The sequence below is a fragment of the Schistocerca americana genome, chromosome 1 (assembly GCF_021461395.2).
Source record: "Schistocerca americana isolate TAMUIC-IGC-003095 chromosome 1, iqSchAmer2.1, whole genome shotgun sequence".
Lineage (NCBI taxonomy): Eukaryota > Metazoa > Arthropoda > Insecta > Orthoptera > Acrididae > Schistocerca > Schistocerca americana.
Genome location: NC_060119.1, coordinates 1118915975 through 1118930952, shown reverse-complemented (window position 1 = coordinate 1118930952; position 14978 = coordinate 1118915975). Strand labels below are relative to the sequence as shown.

The 14978-nt window shown below is 43.0% G+C and overlaps 1 protein-coding gene and 1 pseudogene across 1 annotated transcript in view; one reads left to right on the top strand and one right to left on the bottom strand.

Moving 5' to 3' along the window:
• LOC124618957 (putative inorganic phosphate cotransporter) overlaps positions 1-14978 on the top strand; it is a 218256-nt gene that overhangs the window by 73500 nt on the left and 129778 nt on the right. The window lies entirely within an intron of this gene.
• Positions 1205-1322, bottom strand: LOC124559360 (annotated as a pseudogene).

The following is a 14978-nucleotide window of genomic DNA, read 5'->3' as shown; positions in this document are numbered from 1 at the left end:
TTCTCTAAATTTTCTCAACAGTACTTCTCGACAAGAATTTCGCCTTCCTCCATGGATTCCCATTTGAGTTCCCGGTGCTAAAAAAAATCCACAAACTATCAACCAATGTCACTGATTTCCATTTGCTGTAGAACCTTGGACGCATCCTGTGCCCAAACGTGACAGGCAACAAAGATTCCATATATCTCGCTCTTGTGGAACCTAGTTCCCGCTTTTCTCTCATGACATACTGAAAGCCGTGGATCGAGGGAGCCAGGTAGATGCAGTATTTCTTGACTTCAGAAAAGCATATGACTCCGTGCCACACCAGCGTTTATTAACGGATGTACAATCGTTTGGGTTTGTTGTTGTTCTCGTGGTCTTTAGTCCGAAGACTAGTTCGCTGCAACTTTCCATGCTAGACTTCCCTGCGTAGTAAGCCTTTTCTTCTCATCATTACTACCGCAACATAAATCCACTGATGCCTACGTACTGTGTAAACCGGCCTATGTTTCCCTCTAAAAATCTCGCGCCCTCCCAACTCCTCTCTCTCTCTCTCTCTCTCTCTGTCTCACGCACGCACGCACGCACGCACACACACACACACACACACACACTTCCCATCATTACCAATTAACTATTCCTTGATACCTCAGAATATGTCCTCTCAACCTATCAGTTCTTGTTAGTCAAGTTGGGCCATACACATCATTTCCGCCCAATTCGATATAGTTTCCCCTCACTAAAATTAGTAAAAGTATGGTGCATCAAGCGCTGTTCGTGACTGGAATGATGATATCTACGTATGAAGAATGCAGCGTGTTATCTTGGGTGGAGAATCATGGACAGGTATGTGGAAGTGGCTTCAGACGTGTCCCAGGGAAGTGGGACCCTTGCTGTTCATGTTCTTTATTAACGATGTGGCTGGCGATATTAACAATAACCTCAAACTTTTTGCAGATGATGCAGTTATCTATAATCGCCTAAAAACTAAAACTAAACTGAACTAAAGCTAAACTCCTCCCGAACAGGCCATGAAGGCAGAACGGCACTGACCGACCGCCGTGTCATCCTCAGTTCATAGGCGTCACTGGATGCGAATATGGAGGAGAATGTGGTCAGCACACCGCTCTCCCGGCCGTATATCAGTTTCCGAGACCGGAGCCGCTACTTCTCTATCAAGTAGCTCCTCAGTTTGCCTCACAAGGGCTGAGTGCAATCCGCTTGCCAACAGCGCTCGGCAGACTGGATGGTCACCCATCCAAGTCCTATCCCAGCCCGACAGCGTTTAACTTCGGTGATCTGACGGGAACCAGTGTTACCACTGTGCCAAGGCCGTTGGCTCTATAATCGCCTACTGCCTAAAAAAAAGTTGCACAAAGTTCTAGCCAGAGCATGGTAAGATTTCCAATTAGTGTAATAATTGGCAACTTGAACTGGAATCGTTCGTCTTATTCTCTATATAGAAAAATAATGTGACGAACAGGGTGAGATGCAATCTGCGGTTATTTGCTGACGGGTAAGTGTCGTCGTTGAGTGACTGCAGAAAGATACATGAAAACTTATGCGAAATTTCTAGTTTGTGTGCTGAATGGCAGCTTGTTTAAATGTAGAAGAATGTAAGTTACGACAGAGTAGGAAAAATAATCCCGTAAAGTTCGAATACAATATTAGTAGTGCACTGCTCGACACAGCCACTTCGATTAAATATCTAGGCGTAACGTTGCAAAGCGATCTGAAACGGAACGAACACATGAGGGCGTTAGTTAGAAAGGTGAACGGTCGACTTTGGTTTATTGGGAGAGTTTTAGGGAAGTGTAGCTCATCTACAAAGGAGATTGCTTATAGAACTCTACTGCGACCTATTCTTGAGTACTGCTCGAGAGTTTGGGATCCCCAACAGATCAGTTTAAAGGATGGGGCTTCGCCGCTAGATTTGTTACCGATAGGTTCGATCAACGTGCAGGTAATACGGAGATGCTTCGTGGAATCAAATGGGAATTGCTGGGGGGAAGACGACATTCTTTTCACGAAACATTTTTGGACAAAGAGAACCGGCATCTGAAGCTGGCTGTAGAACGATTCTACTGCCACCAACGTATATTTCGGGTAAGGACCACGCTGATAAGAGAAACTGGATTCGTGTGGAGGCGTACAGGCTCTGATTGGCGTATGGAACAGGAAAGGGAATGACTAGTAGTGGCACAAGGTATCCTCTGCCACGCACCGTATGGTAGCTTGTGGAGTAGATGTAGATGTAGATATAAACTTAGATTAACTGATATGATACTGAGAAAATGCAGCATCTTCGAACGAGAATGCTTAGAAAACACCCGTGCGACCCACCCTAGAATATGGCTCATATGTGTGGGGCCCATACCAAATACAGGGTCTAGCAATAAAACCTCCTTCATTTTAATAAGATGTCAAAGAAAACATTAATATGATAGAGAAAAATTACTTTTATTTATGAAAAGTACATTGCCATTTTGGATTATTTTGTTTTAAAAATAATATCTGCTAGATAACGTCCTCCATTGTTGACACATTGACGAAGTCTATCCCGAAAGTTCTCCATACATCTTCGTGTCATTTCTCTTGGAATGGCTGCCACTTCTTGGGTAATGGCCTCTTTAAGTGCATGCAGTGTCGTACACTAGAGCCTTTAAACGTCCCCAAAGAAAAAAAATCACAAGGGCCACGCGATGTCTCCTCGCTAAGAGACAAGAAAACCAGGAACCAACTCGCGCAACATTTCCATAGAACACCGAGAGGTGTGAGTTGTTGCTCCGTCTTTCTGGAACCACACTGCTTGATCTTCATGATCTGCAATAAACTGGTTTAGCCTAGGTTGGAGGAAAGTCTCTAGCATATTACAATAACGGTTTGAATTAACCGTTCCCGTGTGGCCACCTTCTTCGAAAAAATACGGTCCCCACGCAAAACATACAGCAACGGCGCAACAAACTGTCAGAGAGCTGTGTAGTGGTCACTGATAAATTTCACGAGGTTTTTTTGCAGCCCAGTAGCGGAAATTCTGTTTGTTTACAGTCCCTGAAGATGTTTCCAGAATGAGATTTTCACTCTGCAGCGGAGTGTGCGCTGATATGAAACTTCCTGGCAGATTAAAACGGTGTGCCCAACCGAGACTCGAACTCGGGACCTTTGCCTTTCGCGGGCAAGTGCTCTACCATCTGAGCTCCCGAAGCACGACTCACGACCGGTCCTCACAGCTTTACTTCTGGCAGTATCTCGTCTCCTACCTTCCAAACTTTACAAAAGCTCTCCTGCGAACCTTGCAGAACTGCACTCCTGAAAGAAAGGATACTGCGGAGACATGGCTTAGCCACAGCCTGGGGGAGCTTCTGTAAAGTTTGGAAGGTAGGAGACGAGATACTGGCAGAAGTAAAGCTGTGAGGACCGGGCGTGAGTCGTGCTTCGGTAGCTCAGATGGTAGAGCACTTGCCCGCGAAAGGCAAAGGTCCCGAGTTCGAGTCTCGGTCGCGCATACAGTTTTAATCTGCCAGGAAGTTTCAGTTCCTGAAGAATTTCCTCACGCGCAGCTCTGCGAGTTTCAAAATCTCTTTCACTTAATTCTTGGGTAACCATCATTTTGAAGGGGTGCATATGAAGTTCTCTATTAAGAATTCTTATTACGCTCCTATCAGATAGTCCCAGGGCAGCTGCATGTTTAAGTGCCGAACTCATTGATGATTGTTGCACAGATAGTCTCACACGCGCCACATTTTCCGGCGTTGATGCAGTCCGATGACGGTCAGTAGGTTTTCTTTTCAGTGCTGAACCTGTCTTTCTAAAGTTCGCCAGCCACATTGAATAGTTTTTCTGTCCGGGACACGATCATGTCGGCCACGTTTGAATCGTCTCCGAAACGCTCTCTGAGTACTGATCACAGAACCACCATCACGAATTAATACCTCCACGACAAACGCACGATGCTCACCAAGCCACGCCTTGGCACTCACTGAAAATGGCACGTACACTTCTTTCAAACAAAACACACTTCCCATCAGTATCCTAACTACAGATCGCACGCCGGCTACATCAAATGCGGAAGGTTTTATTGGCGGACCCTGTAGAACTAACAGGGATATAGGACGCGAAAAACGAACGGTCGCTGGTTTGTTTGACTCGAGGGGGAGTGTAACAGAAAGGGTGATAATCCGAACTCGCAGACGTCTGAAGATAGACGAGTTATCCCACTAAAACATACTTAAAAGTTTTAAGACTCTCGAGGGGAATCTAGGTGTTTATTACAGCACTCTGTGTAACGCTTCCGTAGAGATCGGAAGATTAGAGGCTTTCTTCGCGCGCTCCATATACGAATGGAACGATAATGAGCATCAATACCTGGTACAATGGGGGGTACCACCTGTCATGCATTTCTCATTAGTTTTCATAATATGAATATAGAGATAAATGTATATTTCGTAGGCCACCTTACAGTGTGTGGCCGAGTCAATTTCCCATACCAATTACCATTTTACCTATGAAAACTTTTAGATATCTCTACCGTTTTCACCAGAAATTAAAAGCGTTCGATTAAGTAAAAGTAGCATGCATAAGAATTAGAAGTTAATGTAATTACAGCAAAACTAAAATTTTGTATGGTCAGTACTGGTAAACAAAAGTTATAAAGATCAACTTTCACAGTTACAGTTTGATGTGTACTGTGTGACCAAACTAAAACTCGGCTAGAAATCTCACACCTAATCTTAACATTAACCAACGGTTTTTCAACTTACAGACGAAGGTTTCCTGATGCATAGTGGAGCGTGCTTTCTGAATTCACGTACCTGAGACACTGAATCAGGTCTCATGTGAAGAAACCATGCACAGGTCTGAGCGCGCTTTGATTGGTACGAAAACTGTACATCGTGCAGGTCAGAAAATTTATAAAGTAAAAATGCAGGCCGTTGTTGATAATGTTCCCTCTGAATCTTTTAATTCTCAGTTGCAGAGTTGAACGGCGTAAAGGTTTTGCTGGACTTGGACTTTTCTCTAGGGTATCTTTCAATTGAACTTCCTATTGTATTCGAACTCGTTTCTGGTAGCTTTCTAACGATCTTTATCATTATTTTTAGATGCATCAGACTGCAAACAATGCATACAATATTTCTGTATGAATGTTGGATTACGGACTATGGACTCAAAAATATCTATACATGGACCAGTCTGTATTTTAAACATATTGTGAGACGGTGAGTATCGGAATGTCTAGTATCCTGTAATATCATTTCTTCCACGAGACATACTACTCCCTTCTTAAAATTACAGCTTGTAATCTTCTTTGAGTTGTAATCGTTATCTCCACCTTTCCTCTTAATAACAAAAAGGCTTTTTGTATTTTCTTACGACTTCTTAATTTCGGTTAGCAAACATATCAAACTTGCGATGCTCCATTGCGAATATGAATCTACTAAAACTGAAGCAGACACATTAGATATTGCCATGATATGACGTAGGCGAGTCGTAAAATATTATGGTAACTCACTCTTTTATTTACCTACTTCCACTATCTCATAAGCTTTACAGAAATTCTTACAATGGTGTGGAAATTATTGCCAGCGTGGGCACAACCTCAAGAGAAATTTTTTTCTCTCTTTCCCATTTGTCCTTCCTCTTTCGATGACAATGAAACTGAGGCGGCAACACTGATATAACATATCAAGCAGGCTGCTAACCCGTAGGACAGTACGTCAATGAAGATCAGGAATCTGTTGTAAACGAATCGCTTTACTTCATACCTGGGAGAGGTGTAATATGACAAGCTCGTGTGTCCCTCAGACTGTCTCCCAACTACTCTTGTATTAATAGTGGTATTACCTCATTAAAAGCAGTGAATTGTGATAACGAAGCCCTACATCAAATGTTATATAAGCTGTTTACACTACCAGGTTTAGGTACGCTCCGATTCGCCGTAGCTAATCACCGTTTATTGGATTTATGTGATATTCTTTTAAGAGCAAATGATGGAGTGCTTCCCAGGTGCCACCCTATCAGCCTCAAAACAATCTTTCACGTTATCTCGCCACGTGATTCTGCATGATCACGTTTCTCTTCAAACGGAACTAATACGTCTGGGAAGATACTGTAGTGCTGGAAATAGACACAGAGATTACCTTAATTCGTCGACCAGCAATAAAAAACCGCGGTACATTTGGTAAGATTTGAAAAAGTAGAAACAGCCCATATGAAGCTCTCAAGTCACAGAGGACGGCTTTTACCTGAAACTAGGGGGTACAATCTTGTTCTCTGTGCCGTCCACCACCAATAATAAAGGGGCGTTTGAGCACGAGGAATGTTTGGAGAAAACTATTGGAAACCTGGTGGTTCAAGCGTATGGTGTACAGAGGAGAAGATCGCGAAAAATAAAATATTTATGTGAGTACCGGTCGTCCCTCCCAAGGGTCGTCAGGTACATTTTTTATATGTTCCGGCAGATATTTGCAATTTCCTGTTGTAACGAGTGAAAGGAGTCAGGCCAGGGACCCAAACGTTAGCGACGGATAGGCAGTCGTCGTCAGGTCTTGCGATCCGTCTGTAGATCACATGCTCGCGCAAATCGCAGATTTCATCCACGGATGACTGATCGCTCCTAGTTCCTAAGCAATCCGATGAATTGTATGATACAAATCGGTCGTGTGCGGAAATATGGCTGCCTGTCTGTGGCTCGTTTGTCTAGCTATTAATCCTGGTTGTGTAGTTTCGCTGATCCACATAGAAGTAAGAATCTTACGTTAGAATTTACATTCATGTAATACGTACCATTCCGAAAAGTGAAGTTGAGGGCGGAGTTGAATCAAGAAACAATACAAATACCGGGTGTTTCAGTATGATGTTTGAAAAATTTGGGGGGGGGGGGGGGGCAGCCTTCTAACACACAAAAAAGCCGTATAAACATGGGCTTTTAAATGCACACCTGAAGAGCGATCAGCACTTGTTCATCTCCAATACTGTGAAACACATATCTTCTACTGCAAGATCTTTACTCCTCATATTTTGGGAGGAGGTAGTATGGACCAAAACAAGAAATAAATGCCCGGTAAATATGGTTCTAAAGGGCATACCTTAAGAGCTATGAACACTTGTTCTATAGAAGAGATGTTTCACAGCACCAAGGATGAACAATTGCTCATACCTCTTACGGTATGCGTTGTAGAGCCCATGTTTACAGGACATATTTTTCTTGTTTTTGGTAAGGAACTTGTCCCCATTTTTTTAAAACGATACTCTAAAATACGCTGTATAAAAGGAATACGAAAATAAAAACACCCATATTCTTGGATTTCGAAGTGATCATCATTTTGAATCTCGCTCTGCAGAATCAGAAATTCATGGAGAGTTAATAGTAATAGTCATAATATTAGGCACTCCAGTCGACGATTTTATTTGTGTAATGACTTGACGCACTATTAAATTTTTTTAATTTCTAAACAGAATAATGTATTCAGTGCGGTTAAAATTTAAATGTTTTAAACTACTGGTACACCTAGTCCAGAGCTATAAGTACCTTGCCATGTAATATAATCTAATTCTCCTATATACAGTTTCCAAGAATAGTTACGGGAACCATCTGGATTGCTATTGATAACATTGTCAGAGACACAGCGAGATTTCAAAGCTATTTTCAGAGTACTTGTAATTAAGCTACAAGATTAATAAATGAAAAAGGAATTGAGGAGTTAAAGATGTATCTGCGAAATACGACATATCCGGTGTTACTGAAAAATGTAATGTACTCTGTAATATATTCATAGACTACTTTGTGAACTGTTGTCTTAAAAAAAACTGGATAAGCAGATTAAATCCTTCTTCATCTACATCTATACTCTGCAAACTACTGTGAAGTGAATGGCAGGGACTACTTCCCATTGTATCTGTTATTAAGGCTTTTCCCTGTTCCATTGATGTGCGGAGTGTGGTAAGAACGACTCCATGAACGCCTCCGTGCGCGCTGTAATTAGTCTAAACTTGCCTTCGCGAACCCCGTAGGAGTGATATGTAGAGTGCTGTAGTATATTCCTAGGGTCCTCAGTTCTAGACTCTTTTCAAGTATATTTTCACGGGATAGGTTACAAAAAGGATCAGAATATCATATATGAGTCTTTACTTTGCATCAAGGGACATGAATGACAGGGTTAAATGACTAATTGTACAAGGGTCACTCCAAAAGAAATGCACACTATATTTGTAAAAATACAGTTTTCATTCTGCATGTGTGAACGTTTTACAGTGTGTAGATACATCCTTCCCGCTTGTTTTCAAACTTAGTTCAACATGTTCCCGTGAGTGGCGCCGTCACAGCATGTCTTCAAGATGGCATGGCAATATTCAGGATTGTCCTCGCAGCGGCAGGCCTCGTGCTGCACACACTCCAGACTATGTGCAGAGAGTTAACGAATTGGTGACTGCTGACAGACGCAACACAGTGAACGAATTGTCACGCTACGTTGGGACAGGGGAAGGAAGTGTTTGCGGAATACTGAAAGTGCTGGCGTTAAAAAAGGTTTGTGCCAGGTGTTGACAGTGGCTCACAAAGAAACAAGAAAAACGGTATGCAGCGAACTTTTGGAACAGTACGAGAATGGTGGAGATAAATGTCTTGCAGGAATTGTGACAGGTGATGAAACATGGCTCGATCATTTTTCACAAGAGACGAAGAGGCAATCAATGGAGAGGCATGATGCAAATTCAGCCAATAAAAAAAATTCAAAACCACACCTTCTGCTGGAAAAGTTATGGCTACAGTGTTTATCGATTCTGAAGGACTCTTGCTTGTGGACATCATGCCAAGTGTAACCACCATAAATTCTGAAGCATATGTGACGACACTGAAGAAACTTCAAGCTCGACTGAGTCGTGTTCGACCACATCGGCAAAAACAGGATGTTTTGCTGTTGCACGACAATGCACGGCCACATGTCAGTCAAAAAACCATGGAAGAGATCACAAAACTCGGATGGACAACACTGAAACACCCGCCTTACAGTCCTGACCTGGCTCCATGTGACTATCATATCTTTGGGAAACTGAAAGACTCTCTTCGTGGAACAAGGTTTGAAGATGATGACTCCTTTGTGCACGCTGCCAAACAGTAGCTCCAACAGATTGGTCCAGAATTTTACCGTGCGGGTACACAGGTGCTGGTTCCAAGATGGCGTAAGGCAGTTGAGAGGGATGGAAATTATATGGAGAAATGAGAATATTGTTCCTAAAGGATGTATCTACACACTGTAAAACTTTCAAACATGTAGAATAAAAGGATTAAAAAAAATAGTGTGCATTTCTTTTGGAGTGATCTTCGTACTATCAAATTCTAAGTAAAATCATAAGAGCATCGCAATGTATGTGTTTTCAAGAGTTAAATATGTTCCTTAGCAACGAGATAAGAATTACACTGTCCGGTTATACTAATGTGACCACATGCCAAAAGCCTGAGTAACCACTTTTTGGAGTGCAGACGTGCAGGAAGAGAGCCAGTGATGTTCTGGAAGGTACTGCCGGAGATGTGAGACAACGCCGACTACACTGCCGTAACCAACTGCGTTAGCTCTCTCGGTTGAGCGATGCGCTTCAAATATGTTGTAGAGGCAGTTATCCTGAGTACCTGGCTATCTATTTTTTTTAGCGATGGGCCTTGGTTTTTGAGAAAATCGATTTTTAAGTTCATTGCGCGCCTTGCATACCCGTAAAACTGCATATATTCCGAGAAAGTCAGCGCAGCGCAGCGGTAGAGGTTCAGGGCTTCCACGCTGGAGGTGCCGTGTTCGAATTCTGCTCCCATCTCTTTTTTTTTTAAAGTTTGCAAGAACCGTCCGGAAAGTTTGGTCCTAACGTTGAAAAACGAGTAGACAAATTAACTGGGAAATACAGAAATGTAATCGTGTCCTGCACGAAATCCGGGAGGTTCACGAAACTGGTGTACGAAGAATTTTTGCGTTCTGTAATTCTTCCGTACGTGAGACAACACATTTTTTTGTACATTATCGACTCGTGGGGAGGGCAAACCGATTCAACTTTCTACGATCATCTATTCACTGATGAAAGGAATGCGAGCACCTGCACACTAAAAGTGGTTCCACCAAAGTGCACTCCTTATTGCCAGCCCTGAGATGTTTATTTTTACCGCCAGGTGAAAATCCTCACGTAAATTATTCAGAATGCTCCCGACTTGATGAAACACAATAGAGAGATCGCTTTTAGGGAAGATTCAATAAAATTACATCTAAATCTACATCCATACTCCGCAAGCCACCTGACGGTGTGTGGTGGAGGGTACCTTGAGTACCTCTATCGGTTCTCCCTTCTATTCCAGTCTCGTATTGTTCGTGGAAAGAAGGATTGTCGGTATGCCTCTGTGTGGGCTCTAATCTCGCTGATTTGATCCTCATGGTCTCTTCGCGAGATATACATAGGAGGGAGCAATATACTGCTTGACTCGTCGGTGAAAGTATGTTCTCGGAACTTCAACAAAAGCCCGTACCGAGCTACTGAGCGTCTCTCCTGCAGCGTCTTCCACTGGAGTTTATCTATCATCTCCGTAACGCTTTCGCGAACACTAAGTGATCCTGTAACGAAGCGCGCTGCTCTCCGTTGGATCTTCTCTATCTCTTCTATCAATCATATTGGTATGGATCCCACACCGGTGAACAGTATTCAAGCAGTGGGCGAACAAGTCTGCTTTACCGACAATTAATTTTATATGGTCATTCCATTTTAAATCACTCCTAACGCCTACTCCCAGATAATTTATGGAATTAACTGCTTCCAGTTGATGACCTGCTATATTGTAGCTAAATGACATGGGATCTTTCTTTCTACGTATTCGCAGCACATTACACTTGTCTACATTGAGATTCAATTGCCATTCCCTGCACCATGAGTAAATTCGCTGCAGATCCTCTTGCATTTCGGTACAATTTCTCATTGTTACAACCTCTCGATATACCACAGCATCATCCGCAAAAAGCCTCAGTGAACTTCCGATGTCATCCAGCAGGTCATTTCTGTATATTGTGAATAGCAACGCTCCTACGACACTGCCCTGCGGCACACCTGAAATCACTCTTACTTCGGAAGACTTCTCTCCATTGAGAATGACATGCTGCGTTCTATTATCTAGGAACTCTTCAATCCAATCACACAATTGGTCTGATAACCCATATGCTCTTACTTTGTTCATTAAATGACTGTGGGGAATTGTATCGAACGCCTTGCGGAAGTCAAGAAACACGGCATCTACCTGGCAACCCGTGTCTATGGCCCTCTGAGTCTCGTGGACGAATAGCGCGAGCTGGGTTTCACCCGATCGTCTTTTTAGAAACCCATGCTGATTCCTACAGAGTAGATTTCTAGTTTCCAGAAAAGTCATTATACTCGAACATAATACGTGTTCCAAAATTTTACAACTGATCGACGTTAGAGATATAGGTCTATAGTTCTGCACATCTGTTCGACGTCCCTTCTTGAAAACGGGGATGACCTGTGTCCTTTTACAATTTTTTGGAACGCTACGCTCTTCTAGAGACCTACGGTACACCGCTGCAAGAAGGGGGGCAAGTTCCTTCGCCTACTCTGTTTAAAATAGAACTGGTATCCCATCAGGTCCAGCGGCCTTTCCTCTTTAGAGCGATTTTAATTGTTTCTCTATCCCTATGTCGTCTATTTCGATATCTACAATATTGTCATCTGTGCAACAATCTAGAGAAGGAACTACAGTGCAATCTTCCTCTGTGAAACAGCTTTGGAAAAAGACATTTACTATTTCGGCCTTTAGTCTGTCATCCTCTGTTTCAGTACCATTTTGGTCACAGAGTGACTGGACATTTTGTTTTGATCCACCTACCGCTTTGACATAAGACCAAAATTTCTTAGGATTTTCTGCGAAGTCAGTACATAGAACTTTACTTTCGAATTCATTGAACGCCTCTCGCATGGCCCTCCTCACATTACATTTCGCTTCGCGTGGTTTTTGTTTGTCTGCAAGGCGTTGGCTATGTTTATGTTTGCTGTGAAGTTCCCTTTGCTTCCGCAACAGTTTTCTAACTCGGTTGCTCGCTAAACCTACATCAATTCAGCGCACCTAATTTCGAAAGCATGATTAGATACGCATGGTTCGCATCGGAATTAGCGGATAAAAGAGAAATCTTTTTGAATGCAAATAAACTGTGTTTCCCGGCATCGCTCATGAAGAAACCGTGCGTCTGCAAAATGGTTGCTTTCATAAAATGCGCGTGGTGCAGCGAAAATTTGTGCTTTGGTTGCTTCTATGATAAGCATCACCCACAATATTGATCTGGCACATCAAGCAATGTGGACGATGAAAAATAAGATTTTGTAATATTGTATGGCAGAAAAAATTAATAACAGAATATTTCTTTATAATTTCGCACACCTTACACTGTGTGTTGATATTCTTTGAAATAAAACTGAAAAAATTCGTTCGATTTTGAAAAAAAGGACAAGAGCAGTATTCGAACATGGTATCTCCAGCGCGGTAGCCGTGAACCTTCGCCGCTGCGCTACGCTAACTTACTCGGAATACATGTAATGTTACAGGTATAAAAAGCCCACAATGAACTTCAAAATCGATTTTCTCAAAAATCAAGGCCCGTCGCTAAAAACCGAATAGCCAGGTACACAGGGTAAGTGCCTGTACAATATATTTGAAGCGCATCAGAATCCGTGATTTACAGTATGGAGGGTCCCCTCGTAAGTCATCCTCCATACAGTCTCGACCTGCCCCATCCCATTTTCATCTGTTTCCAACACTCAAAGAACACCCTCGAGTGATGAAGCGACACAATCAGAGGCGAAGTTGTGGCTCCGTCGACCAAGCCAAACGTGCCACAGAGACGGTATCAACAAACTGGTCTCCTCATTAAGAGATATGTGTTCCTCGGCAGAGCGACTACGTTGAGGAGTAAGTATGTTGACATCCGGAATAAAGACACAGAACGTTAATAAAGTTTGTTTAATTTAAAAAGCTTTAAGAGTTTTTATACACAAATTCCAGAGGCATTACCTTTCAGCACACCCTCGTGTTCTGTCCGGTAGCTTACTCACGTGGATAACCCGACTAGATGTTGGCGGTATAGGTGGCTGTACAGACCGAGGCTATGGAGTGGCTGCATTTCTCAGTGAAGAGCACTGAATCAGGCTCATTCAGGGACGGCATCGACATAGCGGGTCTGGGGCCGAACGCTTCGCGGTTCGGACACAGCATCGACATAGCGGGTCTGGGGTCGAACGCTTCGCGGTTTGGAGTGGCGACCTTTAGAGGCCTAGCCAAACAATCATTACTTGGGTACGCTCGTCACGGGCCCATTGTCTGTCTCGCACGTAGCCGGACAGTCGTCACCTCGCTGGCTGACCCATTCTTCCGACCGCAGAGTCGTCCTCCAGGGCAGCCGATCAAACATCTGTGGTCACGACACTGCAGATGTAACTAGTGCCGTGCTGAAGGTTGCTAGGCTGTGGTGCCATGGAGTTACCTTCATATTTACTCGCTCTCCCACGTTATCATCGTTTCCCATCATATCCCTCAAGTGCTTCTGTCGCTACGTTCTTTTTATTTGGTTGTATTTAAACTGTTTACCTCACCTTCAAGCTGAAAAGTAAGGTGTACAGTATTTTAACTGTAAACTGTAATATTGTTGTCATTCTTCTTCAAATTATTTCTTGTGTCAAGAGTCAACTATGGCATCCAGATGTCCAGTTTGCAAGTACGTTGTAAGACATGACAGTCCTGAAAACGTCAACTCACTCCAAATTTTAAAAAATGGTTCAAATGGCTCTGAGCACTATGGGACTCAACTGCTGAGGTCGTTAGTCCCCTAGAACTTAGAACTAGTTAAACCTAACTAACCTAAGGACATCACAAACATCCATGCCCGAGGCAGGATTCGAACCTGCGACCGTAGCGGTCTTGCGGTTCCAGACTGCAGCGCCTTTAACCGCACGGCCACTTCGGCCGGCCTCCAAATTAAAAATTCGTATGAAAATCGTTGTTCACTCCCATTATCCCTCCTAAACGTGCTAGTGATGTCTTACCCCAACAACACTTTTTTTTCAGGTAGTAAGTCATATTTATTCCATGTTCGCCTGAAATTGCTCCCATACCAGATCTCTTCATTCAGCATTAACTGTTCTTCGAACCATCAATGCAATGGACAAGACATGTCCAGTTATTCACTGAAATAAACGATCGTTTATTTGAAGGTGGTTCGCGAACTGTTACTAGTTTCGATTCGTGTTAAGAGCACCCAAAGAGGCGATTGGTCTTTAGTTTTAGATTCGTTCAAAGACAGCCCTCTTTGATACGCCTTATCTCAAGGTAAGCCATATACCGATACTTCTCAATCATGCTGCCGACAGCATCAACATTTTTTTGGAACAACAAACGACTGTGGTCGCTTTTCATGAAATTTATCACTGACGGAAGCCCCACCACGACGAACCTGCGCAGATAAATTGTAAATAGTCTTTTTCTGCTGTTCAGTTTCCCGGAGTAGCTTACGAGTAAATTGTTAGTATGCTTTTAGCTTGCACGTCCCATAAATGCACTCCGCTTTATTGGAGGTACACCTCTGCTGTCGTAACGGCGAGTGGAATAGTTCGGCGTAACACTTGCCTGGCATGACGTCATACCGTCGGAGTGACAGTTCAAGGCCGACTGGGTGGGCCTTGCCTTGCCATAGACAACGCTGACGTCATTCAGTGCAAGATATCTCGTTCAGCTGACAGGTGGCTCCTAGTTGCAGGTGTCTTGTGGAGCAAATGTTAATTTTTTTTTAAATTTAGTATTCTTACAAAGTGTTACACCCAGATATTTGTAAGCGTTGGTCGTATCCAACTGTGACTCATTGATATTATACTAATAGGATATTCCCTTTTTTTTCGTTTTACACTTCTCATCATTTAAAGCAAGCTGCCAGTCTTAGCTCCAATTTGAAATCTTGTCAGTATCTGAATGAATA